This window comes from Manis javanica, chromosome 1 (assembly GCF_040802235.1).
Source record: "Manis javanica isolate MJ-LG chromosome 1, MJ_LKY, whole genome shotgun sequence".
NCBI classification, from domain to species: Eukaryota; Metazoa; Chordata; class Mammalia; order Pholidota; family Manidae; genus Manis; species Manis javanica.
In genome coordinates this window covers 201,425,868-201,441,361 of record NC_133156.1, presented here as the reverse complement: position 1 = coordinate 201,441,361, position 15,494 = coordinate 201,425,868, and the positions used below count along the sequence as shown (strand labels likewise).

Genomic DNA, 15,494 nt, shown 5'->3' with positions numbered 1-15,494 from the left:
ATTTTGACATCAAATGACTTAGAAATATGTGGGTGGTGGAACAAGGAAGAACAAATTTCCTTCTATTAGATAAGCGGTTTTCTTTCACATAAGGTTAAGAAACCAAAATGAATCTGGGCTATCTGGGGTTGGCAAGCACATGGCCAGCATCAAGGCAGTCATTATAGTTTGCTATGTTGCATCAGATGCTTTAATCATACTATTCCTGCATGAATGTGATAGAAATATGAAAGAGGGTTCTGAATATCATCCCCCTGTGAAAATGAAAAGATCAATGTGTCAACCAAGACTAATAGGTAAGGAAGTCTGGGATGTTCTTCAGTTTAGCATAAAGTCACAAACATAGCCACTTCCATTTGGATCCGTGTTTCTTAAACCTGAATAGTATATGCAACTTTTTTAAAGGAAATAGAATATTCAAAATTCTCCAAGAATAAATCTACATACTTCACCCTCTTCCCACATCATTAGCATTCTGTTTTGAGAAAGTATGGAGTAGTAGTTAAGCATACAGATTCTAGTAGAATATCCTGATTCAAGCCCTCAGTGCCACTTAACTGAATGGCTTTAAGGAAGTTAAAATCTCTAAACTGCAGTTTCCTTATGTATAAAACTGGAATTAAAAACAAGAGCAACATAAACAAAGGTATCTTTAAGTGAAATAATCTAGTTACAGGAAAATAAATCATGTATGATTCCATTTATATGAGGTATCTAAAGTAGTCAAACTCACAGAAACAGAAAAAGCAGAATGGTGGTCACCAAGGGCTGGGGAAGGTGATTCAGAGTTGTTCAAGGATATAGTTTCAGTTTTACAAGACAAAAAAGTTCTGGATATCTGTTGAACAACAATGTGAAATACTTAACACTACTGCACTGCCAAGTTAAAAATGATTAAGATGGTGAATTTTATTATTTTTTTAACATTTTCAATTATAGATAAATATTTAAAAATCTACTATACATTTATATTTATGTATCCACCCAGTAGAATCATAGTGAACTTCAAGTTTAAAAAAATGAATATAAAGCTCTTTACCAGTGCTTGGCAAAGTCAACATTTTTTATAAGTGGGAGTAATTATTCTTTTTTCAATGAAATAATCTAAATTTTCAAAAGTACCAAGTGCACATAAATTCTTATTGATTCAGCGAATGGTTCCTTTCTCAGTCACTGTGTTGCTTGGTTGCTGATGGGTCATCAGTCAAGAACAGTACTCGTTCAGATCATTCACCCAAGCTGCCAGCTCTACTGATCACCAGGACTCTTGTCTGTTAGTGAAGTGGTAAGTGGTGATTTGTGGAAGTGCCAATCTCTTAAGAGGGGCCGTTCAGTTAGATTTGGTAGCGTTCACCCAGGCATTCCAGTCCACAACAACAATTTCTAAAACCTACTGAGAACAGGGCCATGCAGATTTTCTTTCTGAAGAAAAGAAACTGACATATGTGTTATTTGGAGATAAGAAGCCGAAGTTCTCCTCACCTTAACCCTCACCCTCATCTCTCTCATCCATCTTCTCTCACTTTGCTGCAGCCGCACTGGCCTTTGGGCTGTTTCTGGGACACCCCGATCTGCTCATCCCTGAGAGTGCTTGCACTGAACTTCTCTCTGCCTCAAAGTTCTTCCTCAGTGTAGTCAGGGCTCACTCTCTCACCTTCTTCAGATTTTTGCTCCCCCATCATCTTCTCAGAGTAGAGCTCTGTGCCCATCTTATATGGAATTGCTACCTCCTCTCTTGGCCAAGGGACATTCTACTTGATTTTTCTCAAGAACCACATATCATTCATAGATGAATTCTGTATTTTTAAAATTTTAGTGTCTGACTCATCCTAGTATGATATAACCTCCATAAAGGTAAAACATTTTTCCCTTTTTGTTCACTACTATATTCTCTCCAAACATAGTATCTGCCACATAGTATGCACATATTCAATTTTTTTTGAATGAATGGGTAAATTGGCTAAAGCATTATTTAATACAAAAAGTCAACAATGGCCTAATAATCAAAAGAGTTCTCCTCACAAAGGAAATTTCTAAGAACTATTACTTAGAGGCTCAACAGCATGCCCCTACTAAAGTCATTTTACTTTAACCTAAAATGCCTTTCCATTGCAGTAAAAGTGAGAGTTCTTATATCTATTTTGCTGCCATTTCCCAAATTGCAAGGGGATGGAGCACACAGAAGCTAATATCACAAAAGGTGTTGAAAACAACTTATGAATTTACAGGAACAGGTAGATACTTAATGAATTGTTGATAATAATGTTTTCATTTGTTTTAATATAAATCACCAGTTATGCTAATTAGCTCTATGAAAATACACCTTGGATTCTTGGCTTATGCTGGAAAATGAAATATTTATAAATATTGTTATACTTGCAAGAGGTACCAGGGTATTGCTTCTGTTCTGCATTAGGAGAGAGTACCTTCAAAAAGAAAGAGTGCTAGAAAGACTTTACAAAGTCTAGTGAGATGTGCAACTGAATCTAATAACAACTGTCTTGATCCAGTTCCCTGACCTTGGGTGAGACATAATCTCTCCATGTCTCGCTGTAAAGATTGTGTTGCACTACAAAAACCTTCTTAACTTCTTTCAACTGCCTCATTGAGGAATTGAGTGGCTTCACTGAGGAAATGAGTGGAACAATCCTCGTTTTGCCTATTTCTCAAAGTTGCCTTGCAACTCTGAAAATTGGGACTCAGACCCCTGTGATGTTCTAGATGATGTTAGGTGGTTGGAAAACTGAATTCAATTTCCAAGTTACATTTATTTGGATGTGTACTTGGAAGAAAAAGTGTAACTTACATATTAACATTGTAATTTCATGGATAATATTACTTAGGATGAAATTACAAAAGTAAATTCAATTTAGATATAAAACTTTAAGTAAATAATAGTATAAGTAACACATAAATATGGCATAATTGTATAAGTGGTATAACTGAGCTTTAGAAAAAAGTCTTCTTTGAATCAATTATGATGATACGTGAATGTCCTTTTCAAAGTTAACAGTACCAACCATGGTAAGATGGTGTTAGTATTAAATAGATATAAGTAAAATAAAATACTATAATTTTTATTTTAACAAAAGTCTTCTTCTTTTTTCAGTGCCTACTATGTTCTTGGCACTCAATAAAGGGTGCACATTTTACCTATAACTAAAATTCTTACAAACAAACCTACTGGAAGCTGGGGCATATTAGTGAACTCTTTCTTACATCACACATCCAGGTCATAAATCCAGTTCTGCTGATCCTAGACCATGCTCTAGAGACTTAAAACTTCAAACATGACAACTAGAATTACGTGTATGTATATATATATATATTTTTTGTTTGTTTGTTTGTTTGTTTTTGAGCAAAGGCAAACACTAAGTGAGGAAGGAAGCTGCTCTGTTCCATGTTTCTCATGGCTCACTATGCTGAACTGTGGGAAAACAGAATTAGAGTCTTACTGAATGATGTATAATAATAAAAGTAGTATCATTAAACTCAAATATAACTGTGATATTGGGTCTTCCCCAGAAAGGACTTAAAGAATCTAAACCTCATGAAACCATATATTTAATGGGTAGTATATATTATAAAATATGTATAGTGAGTATAAAAAATATGACAGTGCAGCAGATATGCAATGGAATGCCAGCATCTTGCTGCCTGACTTGCTCCCCTTAACCCATTCCTGCACTGGTGTGGAATGCTCAGACAGACATAATACTCCATTATAGCCTGTTCTCCTCTACTTACCAGCTTTTCTGAGTTTACTTACCCTATTTTTCTCGGACTCCTAATATTCTCAGATTAATTAGAAATTAATTACATCTATTCTGAAAATAGGCAGGGATCTAATTGTTGGTTTTCTAGGATTGCATCACATCCATTAGATTGTGAACACCATGGGAAATCAGAAACCATCTGGCTTTATTTAGTGGCACATTTACAGTGCCATCATATAGCAGATTCTTCAAAAATATTTGAATGAAATGAATGAATACAAAGATTAATAAATGTGTTGATGGCGTACCTGTTATGTGTCAATTACTGAGTAAGGTTCATTATTGCTTAAGTATTAAACATAATAAAATAAATGAGAACACTTTGTAAACATTAAAGCTCCCTGTAAATGTGGGATGTTATGAATGCATTCTTAGTTTTTTTTTTTCATCAGTTACTTTCATGTAGTTTTCAATCCGAATCATTGGATAAGTTCTCCATCTGAGAGTTTTACCATCTGAGAGTTTTATCAAGATTATATTTATTTTTTTAAATGGAATTTTATGCTGCTTGGCTAAAAGATGTGCCTGTATAATACACGCACTTTTACATGTAGCTCCATAAGTGCTAGTTTTTATAATATTGCCTATGAATTATTTTCAGGGATGGTACTGTACTATGAAACAATCCAGAGTATTCTGTTACTCTAAATAGCTTTTCCCATGAATCAAACATAATATTCCTCCCCAATGAGAGCATGGGACATTATATGGCATTCCTCTGGACAACTAGCACTAGCTCACCGTCCTCTAAATACTCTCAGGAATCGGTTCACTATACTCTGAATACTCTAATTCCCTATCCGGAATCCAGAGTTTTCTGTGCCAAACATGGTTTCCTCCACTGAAGCCTCTGTTTCTGGTGAACAGTTTTGACAAAATGGCTGACAAAGAATGCGCAAATTCTAATGATCAGTGTGCTGAAAAGAAGCAAAGACAGTGTCCACAGCATTTTAGGGCTTCAGCTAACAATCCAATGGGGAGATGAGACAGAATAGAGTCAGCTTTTTTGAGGTCAGAGACTGAAGTTCGTTCAACATTTTATCTCTAGCTCTATGCTTGATTTCTTGCATAAAGTAAGCATATAATAAATGTTTGATGAGTGGATGAAGGGAAAAAAATAGGTACCTAAGGTAGGAAGGGCTATTTAGTATAAAGAGTCTGGAGCCAGCTCTCCTTTCATAACACTCAAGGAAGGCTCTGCCTTATTTATATATTTAAGACCTTTAAAAAAGGACAGATGACCATCTGCAGAAAAGAGAAAGTAGGACAAAAGATGACAGCAACCTAACAAAGTCAGAGCTAGAAAAGTTCTGGGTTACCTGATTTTAATTACCATGATGCCTGTGATTTCCTTCCTCCTTGATGTTTCACTGAAACTTATCCCAGTTCCCTTCCCTGCTGTTATGATTCTTTCCCGCATTTAAGAGCTCTTCCTACAGGGCCTGCCATCAGCATGGTCTCTGTGCTGTACTAGGGAGGAGGGTGTCAGCCAGGAGGGAGAGAGAATTTTTTCATCTCACCCAGATGCCCCAAAGCTGAGCCAGGAAATGCGCCCCAGTCTGCATGTTAAACAGGAGTCAAGTGCCCTTCAGTGAAGATTCGGGCTTGGCTTCCTTCCCTTGGTTATTAAGCTCCATTCCCACAGAATTACTACATGTCTGAGGTTTCTAAAACCCTTTGTGTGGATCTCAAACGGTTATTGTGCTGGATCCAAATTCCTACCTTGGTGAAGCAGGCCCCAGAGCCTTTCCAACCCTGTCCGTGGCAGTGAAGCTCCAAGAATACACAGTAAAGAAGGGGAAAATAGTAACATCTACAGTTTACTGATCACTGATTATGTACCCACCACTGTGCTAAACATTTTGAATGCAGCATCCCCTCGAATCCTTACTATAAGCCCTGCCTACTAGATACTATGATTACTAATTGCCTCTGTTCTAAGATGAAATAAACTTGTTTAAGTTACACAACCACTAAGTTATTAAAGCCAGATTTGAAACCCTGGCAGTCAACTTCCAGAGTTTGCAAGGGCAAATGACACTAGGAACATATAAATAGGCTTAATAACAATGAAAAACATCAATCCAGCCCAAAAACTGATATCTGCTACAGTATGCACAACCCAGAAGAGTTGTGGGCCATGTTTTTTTCATGCACTTAGGTAGCAAAGAGGCACTGGGAGAAGAAAGAGAAGTTTCAAAAGTAATAGCACAGGAAAATTCTCCTGGCTTGTGGTGGCAATAGAGTCAGGAGTGGCAACTTTGAAAACAGAACTTGCTCTTGATTGAGGGGCAGAGAGTGGAAGAGAGGGCTACAGGTTTCAGAACACAGACCTTGTCTGCCCATAAAGACTGTAATCTGTTGTGATTAGCTTGACTTTTTTTTTAATTGAAGTAGAGCTGATATACAATCTTATATTGGTTTCACAGATATAACACAGTTGTTCAAGAGTTACCCATATTATTAAATCCTCACCCCAACTAGTATAGTTATTATCTGTCAACATAGAAAGATGTTACAGAATCACTGACTCTATTCTCTAAGCTGTTCTACAACCCCTGTGACAAACATGTACTATGACTGAGAATTTCTGTGCTCCTTTATCACCCTCACCTTCCCCACTGGTCCACTCCAATCGCTTCCCTTTGGTAATGAGTCACTTCTCAGCATCTATGAGTCTACCACTATTTTGTTCTTTGTGTTTTGTTTTGTTTTAAGATTCTACAAATAAGTGAAATCATATGGCATTTGTCTTTCTCCACCTGTTTACTTCACTCAGCATGATACCCTCTAGGTTCATCCACATTATTGTTGCAAATAGCAGGATTTCTTTCTTTTTAATGGCTGAATAATATTCCATTGTGTATATGTACCACATTTTCTTTATCTATTCATCAACCGATAGACACTAGACATTAGTTGCTCCCATATCTTGGCTATTGTAAATAATGTGGTAATGAACATAGGGGTGGATGTATGAGCTTGACTCTTCTGTTAGCATTTTTTGTTTTTTCAAACAGGAATATAGTTCAGTGGAAAGAATGCTCATAGTGAGAAACACCTGTATATTGTGTATGCCTGATCACAGGCAGATTTACAGAAAAAATTCTGGGAAAACAAAATGTCATTCAGGTACGGAAGACAAAACTGTCATTAAAACACTAGCAGCAGGAAGCTTACCGTAAAGATGGGGAGGCACAGCAGTTTCCTGGGGCATTTATTTAGGAAGGCATCCTAGCTAGATGGGCCAAAATCAATGTAGTCTTCAATAGTTGCCCATCCTAAAAGTCCCTGGCAAGGGCCAAAGGACACACTCTTTTTTCCCCCTCCACTTTGATGCCCTGTATTTGGTCATTTCAAAATGAAATTCCCTTAGATCAGATTGTGCAGTTTATCTGAGTAAGTCAATCAGTTTTTGATCAAGTATTATTTGTTGTGAATCTTACAATGTAAGCATGATTAGGAAAATAGTTGCTCTAGTGAGATAACTATAGTGATCTGTTTCATGTGAATATGGAAGAGATGCTCAGAGTGCACTCCAACCAGCCCAGTTCTGCCTCAGTCCTGCACTGACAGGTGGATCAGATATGAAACTGTGGAGCTTTTGTCATTCACTCACAGTGGAGACAGGATGATACACTTAAAGGGCACTGACTTTACATCTATGCACACTGCACCCATATTTTCTCTATTCTTAAAATAATAAAAAACTATAGAGTAAATATATATTATATATATATGTTTTATACATATCATTTTAAATTTATATTATATCTATATCTATATCTATCTATATATAAAAGACATTCACTTTTTGTCTTTAATACTATCAATTTTAAAATCATGACTCATAAAATAAGATTTACATGAGGGAAAGGGAAACATTTTATGAATCAAATGGACCTAAATACATTTTATTTTGGGGGTAGGTCTTATTCCTATGGTCAGTGGTTCTAACAGGATGGATTTTGTGTACCAATTGCACAATGCAAATTTATTTGTTGCTTACAAAGAGGAAAGCAACCTAACTTCTGTTGACTTATTTAGTAATATTTGTATGTTTGGCCATGTTACAATAAAGAAATGTTTTAAATGGCTAATGACAGTTGATCTTAAATCCAACATATCAATGCTGTTGAAACATATTACTGGATGAAACATCAGTACAGGAGGAGATGAACTATTGCTGATACATTATACGTAGATATTATTATACACTTGAAGTTGGATGACAATGATACCATTAGCACCCTCACCCATGAAAAAGTATTTTAAAAAGGATGAAAATTGTAAAAGGAAACATTTAATAAAGTGAAACATCTTTTAAAATTAACAACCTGAAACAATAATTTACTATGTATCACAGCTAAAGATATTTTCAAACTGATAAAGTATATTTGCATTTATAAAAGTATGTTTAAATTTTCTTAGTTTTGCATTTCATATTTGATATTAGTATATCAGGGAATTTGGTCATATTTATTTAAACTGAAACTTTATTCATATGTCTATAAATTTATTCATATGTCCTAAAAAAATAAAAAACACCTTAGAACTGTCTGGCAACTGTCAATACCTGTAGGCATCAGTGTGGGAAAGTCTTCGAGGAAGCCATTTGCTCTAGATCATTAAACTTGGAGAAAGGCCCCCTGATAACTTTATTAGACAGGGTAATGTGTGCAGTCCTAAAAGATATTTATTAAGCCAAGAAACTAAAGCCTTTATTACAGAGCTGATGCCGGAGAAAAAGGGCTGAGAAACGTCTCTTCCTAAAGACCCATGGAAATAGTATAAATGGGCAGTATTTCATTGAATCATTGAAGAAGTGATTTATGTTTGTATTTCAGTCTTGGATTCCATTCAGACTACCATTACCTCAATCTTAAAAAAAAAAGGTGCTAAACATGGGGTCTTTCTCATTTTCCCTTCTCTCTATCTTTCACTATAGGGTCCTCATCTCCAGTCTTCCTTCCATCCTGTCACATTAGGGAAAACTCATACTACTTAGGTCTAACCCCTCTGTAATATTCTATACCCAATTCATGTGTTCATTTATTCAACAGATCTGCATTTTGTGCCTATGTCCAAGCCACTTTTTAAGCTCTAGGAGGTATTCTATAATGAGTAAGAAAAGACCTGTGCTGTGAAACAGCACCAGACTGGGGACCTAACGTATACATCCATGTTGGGAATATGCCAGGGAGATCAAGCATTGAGTGTGTATTTTTATGAGGTCGTAGTGGCTGAAACAAAACACGCACACACACACACATACATATATATGTAATATATTACAAGGGCTTTGGATATAATGGTGACACCCTGGTGTGCTGAGTGTGACACAAGAAAAACAGAGGACCTCCTTCTTAGGCTCTGATCTTATTTATAAAAACATGTTCTGAGTTTTGAAAACAGGAGGGAATTTGGTCTCAGATTAATATTTTGAGATATCAGAGATGCTTTGGTGGTTACTCAATTGTTCTCTGGGCTACTTTTTTAAGGGGGTGGGCATTTTCTAAATTCCTTGATTATGATTTATGAGCCAGAGTGACCGACCCACACTTCCCCACTTCAACCCCACAACCCTGCCCCTGCTCCAAGTGAGGGAAGCACCTCGGCAAGGACGCCAGGGTCAGCATTAAGACTGCAGGGATAGTTATCCCAGCAAACAGATGTAAGATTAATGGAAACAGATGGAAGAATAGCATCCACAGTGGGCCCGCTGGAAAGGCTGCCTCTGAGAACGTGCACAACCTGGGCTTCTGTCGTAGGAGGGAGGACTTGCGGCGCTAGGCAGCCCAGCTATTTTTCAAGTGAGGGTTCAGAGTCAAACATGATTTTAATTTCCATTGCTGTTATTATCTGTTCTTAATAGTTTTCCTCCAGCCTACTATGGCATGGAGAAATGAGGGCCAAAGTGACAGAACTGCACAAATAAATAAAAGCTATAAAAAAAAAAAATAAACAACATGCTATAGGAGCTATTATCTTCCAACATTTTCAATTTCTCTCTCCTAATGGCTCCCTAAAACTCTTGTAGTAATTTCCTTTAAGAAAACTAATTTTTCAAAAGCATATTTATTCCCCAGCTAGATTGGAACTGATTTTTGCATTTGTCTTGATTTCATAGTCATGATAAGGAGTTAGAAACTTCCCTTTAGCATTAGACTTCAGCAATACTTCATCTCCTCCTGTTCTTTGCCAATTTTCTTTAAAACAAAACAAAACAAAAAAACAATTTATTGTTTCCATCTCACCACCATCCACTTTTTCCTTAACCTCTTGCAATCTGAATTCTTAGGACAACTGATCTCTCACAGCAGCCTACATCACCTTTTCTCAAATCCCTGTCCTTTATTAGAACTTCCATGTCTTTTATAATATGTTACTGTCATTCATAACATATACCATTTTATTTTTAACACTTCTGCTTTTTGTAGCATCCTTTATGAGCTTCTATGTCAATATATTCCATTATATCAAAATAACTTTATTATCTTCTCATGTTATACAGTAAACTTGCATTGAAAATGCTCATCAACAGATGAATGGATAAAGAACATGTGATACATATTTACAATGAAATATTATTCAGCCACATAAAAGAAAGAAATCCTGTCATTTGCCACAACATGGATGGATGTAGAGGGTATTGTGTTAAGTGAAATAAGCCAGGCAGAGAAATACAAATGCCATATGATTTCACTTATTTGTGGAATCTAAAAACAAAACAAAACAAAGTGAACAAAATAGCAATAGACTCACAGGACTGAGAAGTGACAGGTGGAAGGGTTAGAGTGGGTAGTTGAAATAGGTGAAAGGGATAAAGAGGCACAAAATCAATCATAATATAAATTAGACATGGGGATGAAAGTACAGTATAGAGAATATGGTCAACAGTTCTGTAATGTAGTTCTATGTTGACAGTAACTACACGAGTCGTGGTGAGTATTTAATAATGTATATAACTGTTGAATCACTATGTTGAATACTTGAAACCAATATAATGTTGTATTTCAACTATATTTCAATAAAAATATATTTTAAAAAGGTCATGTAATTTATCAGTAATGGTGGTCTCAGGATTGGAATGCAGATCTGTCTAACTTCAGATCCCTAACTTTCTCCACTCTTCCATTGTGCCTGGACTGGGATGCTGTGTAGTTTGCAACAATTTCATCACAACTACTAGAAGAAAGATCTCAGCCAGGTCAAAATTGCAAAGAAAAGGCTTTGTATTTAGCAGAACAGATGGTGAACTTCATTCTTTCTGGGAAGAGGGACCCACCTGCCATCTGGCCTGGCAGCCTTCAGGGGCCTGCCCTACAAAGGACATGGCAATGGGGATTTCCCTTGAAGACTCCTGCTAGACTGATCCTCAGGTCTTTATGAGCCCTGTGGAAAATTTCCTAGGACAGGATTCTTAGTGAGCAAAGTCATGCGGAAGGGCCTGCCTTAGGGAGGGTCACGGTCTGTGCTAGACTTGATCTGGGTGTCTGTCTTGGCTGTTTCAGATAAAAATACCCTCTAGCCACATCACAATCCCTTAAACTTTTGGCTGATGTGTCAGCGGGAACATGGTCTCTGACTGTCTGCAGCAACTTGAGAATTTACTTTCAAGAATCATCTCTTCCTCCCCAGTCAAACCATCTCCCTCTCAAGCTGACTCCTACTGTAGTCTTACCTGTCATTAGGTCACTGCCCTAGACCAGGATAGAGCCCTTCCCTTCAGATCTCTTTTTCCATCTCTTCTTCCTGCCTTTATTTCCTAACAGGGGTGCCTATCAAGGTTCTAGTGGTTCCGTTCTCCTCCCATCCTGACCTTTCTCTCTGCTCCTGACCTTTCCAGATGGGCATGCCCATTCCCTAACCTTCAGTATCTCCTCCTTGTGAGATACTAAATCTCCCTCTTGAGCATGTGCTCTACATTTCATACCAGCAGATGAATGTCTCTGCAGGTTTTTAAGGCACTACGAAATAGGTTTTCTTGTTTGATGCTCAACAGCCAGTGCACACTGGGAAAGCAGCTCAGGTTTAATAAATGTTTGTTGAACAAATAAATGAATGAGTCTCCTATCTCTCCTCATTACATCTCCCAAAGAGCAGGTATATTCCCAGTGCTTTAATACCTCCCCCATGTGAATATGTTATAAATCAATTATTCTAAAACAAAGTTTGTTTTTTACTGCTTTTATCCAATAATCTCACTGCTCCTGACCTAAAACAGGTTTTAGAATGAGACTGAATTAGTTTGAATCTTCCTTCAATCTATTAAGAGGATGAACTCTCAGGCAAATTACTTAGCTTTCCTGTTCCATTTCCATAAAAAAAAATAATAATAATAATAATTGTTCTGCTTATTTATGCATTTTAAATAGTATGTAATCTATTACATACTAGCCATATACATGTTTATCAGTTCTAATTCCCAACACTCCTACTTCCTTTAAAGGTACACTGACTATCTCACTGAAATTTCACAAATACTTCATGGAATAGGTGCTTTTATGTCTCTAATTTATAGATGAGGTGATGATGAGAGAGAGTCAGAGAATAAGACTTACTTGTCTAAGGTCACACAAAAATCAAACTGTAGGTAGTATTACTCCAAAGTCTATATGATAAATCAACTCAATCTTAGATTGCAAACTTACTAAGAGGTAGGATTCAGGCCTTATAAAAATTGAAATCTAGCATGATTCCAAATAAAATGAGCCTTTAGAAGTTTACCATAATACTGAAGGAACAAACAAATACGTTTACTTTTTTTTTTTTTGGTGTATCTATAGTAGGCTTTAGATTTGTGGTTACCAAAAGTTCAAGGATAGCTTCTTTACAATCTATCTTAAGTTGCTGATTACTCTGTTTCAAACACAATCTAAGGTACGTTTGTTTCCCCCTTCCCCTTCTTCCTCCTCCTCCACATTTTATATATTAGGTGTCATATTTTGTAATTTTTGTGTATCCCTTGACTGATTTTGTGACTAGTTGATTTAATTTCATACTTGCTTGGTAATTAATTGGTCTACTGCCTTTACTGTGGTTTTATTTTCACTAGTGACAGCTATTTAGCCTTACGAACATTTCCATCTACAGCAGTCCTTTTAACATATCCTGTAGGGCTGGCTTAATGGTGATGAATTCCTTCAACTTTTATTGAAAATTGTTTAACCCTTGCTTGAAATTTAAATGATTATCTTGCCTGGTAGAGCATTCTTGGTTGGAGGTCTTTCTGTTTCACTGCATTAAATAGTTCATGCCCCTCCCTTCTGGCCTGTAAAGTTTCTGCTGAGAAGTCTGCTGACAGCCTGGTGGGATTTCCTTTATAAGTAATCTTGTAATCTTTTTTCTCTTTCTGGCTGCTTTCAATACTCTCTCCTTGTCCTTGATCTTTGCCATTTTAATTATTATATGTCTTGGTGTTGTCTTGGAGAAGATTGGGGAAGTTTTCAACAATTATTTCCTCTAAGAGACTTTCTTCCCTTGGTCTCCCTCTTCTCCTTCCAGTATCTCTATTAGGAGATTATTGTTCTGTTTGGATTGGTCACACAGCTTTCTTATTCTTTTGTTTCTAGAGAACCTTTTTTTATCTCTGTTTTTTGGTTTCATTGTTTTCTTGCTCCCAATTTCTAAATCATTTACAACTTCTTCAACCTGTGAAATTCTGCTATGAAGTCCCTCCATTGTATGTTGCCTTTCAGATACTGTGTTCTTCAGCTCTGAGTGACTCTTCTGCAGGTCATCTATCTTGTTGTTGTGGTCCTCCCCAAGATCTTGAATGTTTTCCTGTAGATCCATGAGCATGTTTATGACTTTTAATTTGAAGTCTTTGTCAAGAAGATTGGTGATTTCTGTTTCCTTTAGCCCTCTTTCTGGTGTTTTGTCTCATAGTAGTTTTTGAAACAAATTTCTCTGCCTCCTCATTTTTTCAGTGTTTCCTATGCAGTTAAGTTTTATGGAGGAGGCACCCTATAGTGTCCAGAAGCTCAAGACGTTTTACTTTCCAGTGAGGGAGCCCCAGCTGTTGGTGTGCAATGGATGGGGCGCCTTTCTGTCTGGCTTGCAGTGGTCTGATTTCAGGTGGGCTGTGTGGGCTGTCAGCTAGTCGCACAGGGAGAAAACTTGGGGCTGCATCACCGGAGGTGTTGTGGGTGGAGCTTCCCTCCAGCAATGGCTGGGGCCACAGGTGAGTGGGACCAGTGCCTGCTGGGAGGAAGGAGCTCCTGCAGCACTTCCCCGACTGGGCCAAAACAGGGCTGAGAAAGCTGGGAGGGTCTCTCTCTACCTTCCCAGCAGCAAAGTATGACACCACTGCCAGGCCAAGTGGGCCAGTCTGTAGGCCTCATGTGCAGGGAGGAATCTGAGGGCTGCACCGCTGGAGTTGCTGTGGGTGGAGCCACCCTCTGCCCAGCCTGCAGCAGTGGTGGGGGCTGCCCATGAGCAGAACCAATGCCTGCCTGAAGGAAGGAGCTCCCGGGGCTGGCTACTACAGGCAGTTCCCCAGATGGCATGAAACAGGGTGAGAAAGCTGGGAGGGTCTCCCTCTGCCTGCCTGGCCACAGAGTCTGGCTCCACTGCCAGGCCAAGTGGGCCTTCCGCAGACTGCATGCAACAAGGAGGTGGCTCAGGGCTGCATTCCAGTGAGGGGGTTGGAATGTCTGGGGTTTTTGAGAGTTCCCATCTACCCTTTCTCCTGAGCAGAGAGTTCTGTGTAACCCTTGTCCCTCTGGTGCTCTGGCTTCTGGGAAATCTTTCAAACTATCTGCTATGCTCCTGTCTCGGGGGGTTGGTAGGGCATGCCTGTTCTCTGCATGTGGCTGGAATCTTAGCCTCCCCAAGTGTCCCACCTGTCTTTATTGTCCAGCTCCACTAATCAGCAGAGCACCATGTAATGTGGGTTCGTGCTCCTGGAGCAGATCTCCAGGGCCAGTTGTTCACGGTCCTGGGCTCCTACTCCCTCCCCACTCTGTTCCTCTTCCTCTTGCCCTTGGGCTGGGGTATGGGGAGGGCTCGGGTCCTGTCGGATCTCAGCTCTGCCACTTTACCATTTTCTGTGCGGTCTTCTCTTCTTCCCCAGTGTTGGCAGTCAGTTCTGCAGTCTTCAGGTCATTTTCAGGGTTAGTTGTATTTGCTGTATCTTCGTGTTCTATGTGATTTTGGGGAGGAGGTTTTTGCCTTGCCTTCTTACTCCACCATCCTTTTCCCAGAATCGTCAAATACATTTGCCTTTCTAACTCGGCCTCCCAGTTTGATGGTAATGTATTGCTGGGGAAAGTTTGTGAATATCTCCCACAATGCTAGGTGCAATACATCCAATAAGTATTTTTGACATAAAGATTATAATGTTATAATAATAATAATAATAATAACAATAATAAATGTATTTGGCTTTTCAAAAGACATGATGGGGGCAAAGGTGGGCTGTTACATGAAAGAGAAAATTTAAGATAAGGAGAAATGAAAAAACAAGTAATTCAGAGTAAATATGCTTCACTAAAAATTGTATGAGTCAGCATCCCAGAAACGAAGTAATAATTTCTTCATCAAAATAGGGAATGCATGATTGGGAAATTTGTCCTGCTAATTGGGGTTGGAGCAATTGGTGATGAAAAGGAAATCATCAGAAATGTTTTGATGCTTTCTAAGAAGCTAGAAAATGCAATGTAATTTCAGTTTGGGATAGAAATTTAATGCATTTTTAAACAGGGCAGAAAACGT

General features: G+C 38.1%; 1 protein-coding gene across 22 annotated transcripts in view; it reads right to left on the bottom strand.

The window, feature by feature from the left end:
• NRXN1 (neurexin 1) overlaps nt 1-15,494 on the bottom strand; it is a 1,077,010-nt gene that overhangs the window by 627,880 nt on the left and 433,636 nt on the right. The window lies entirely within an intron of this gene.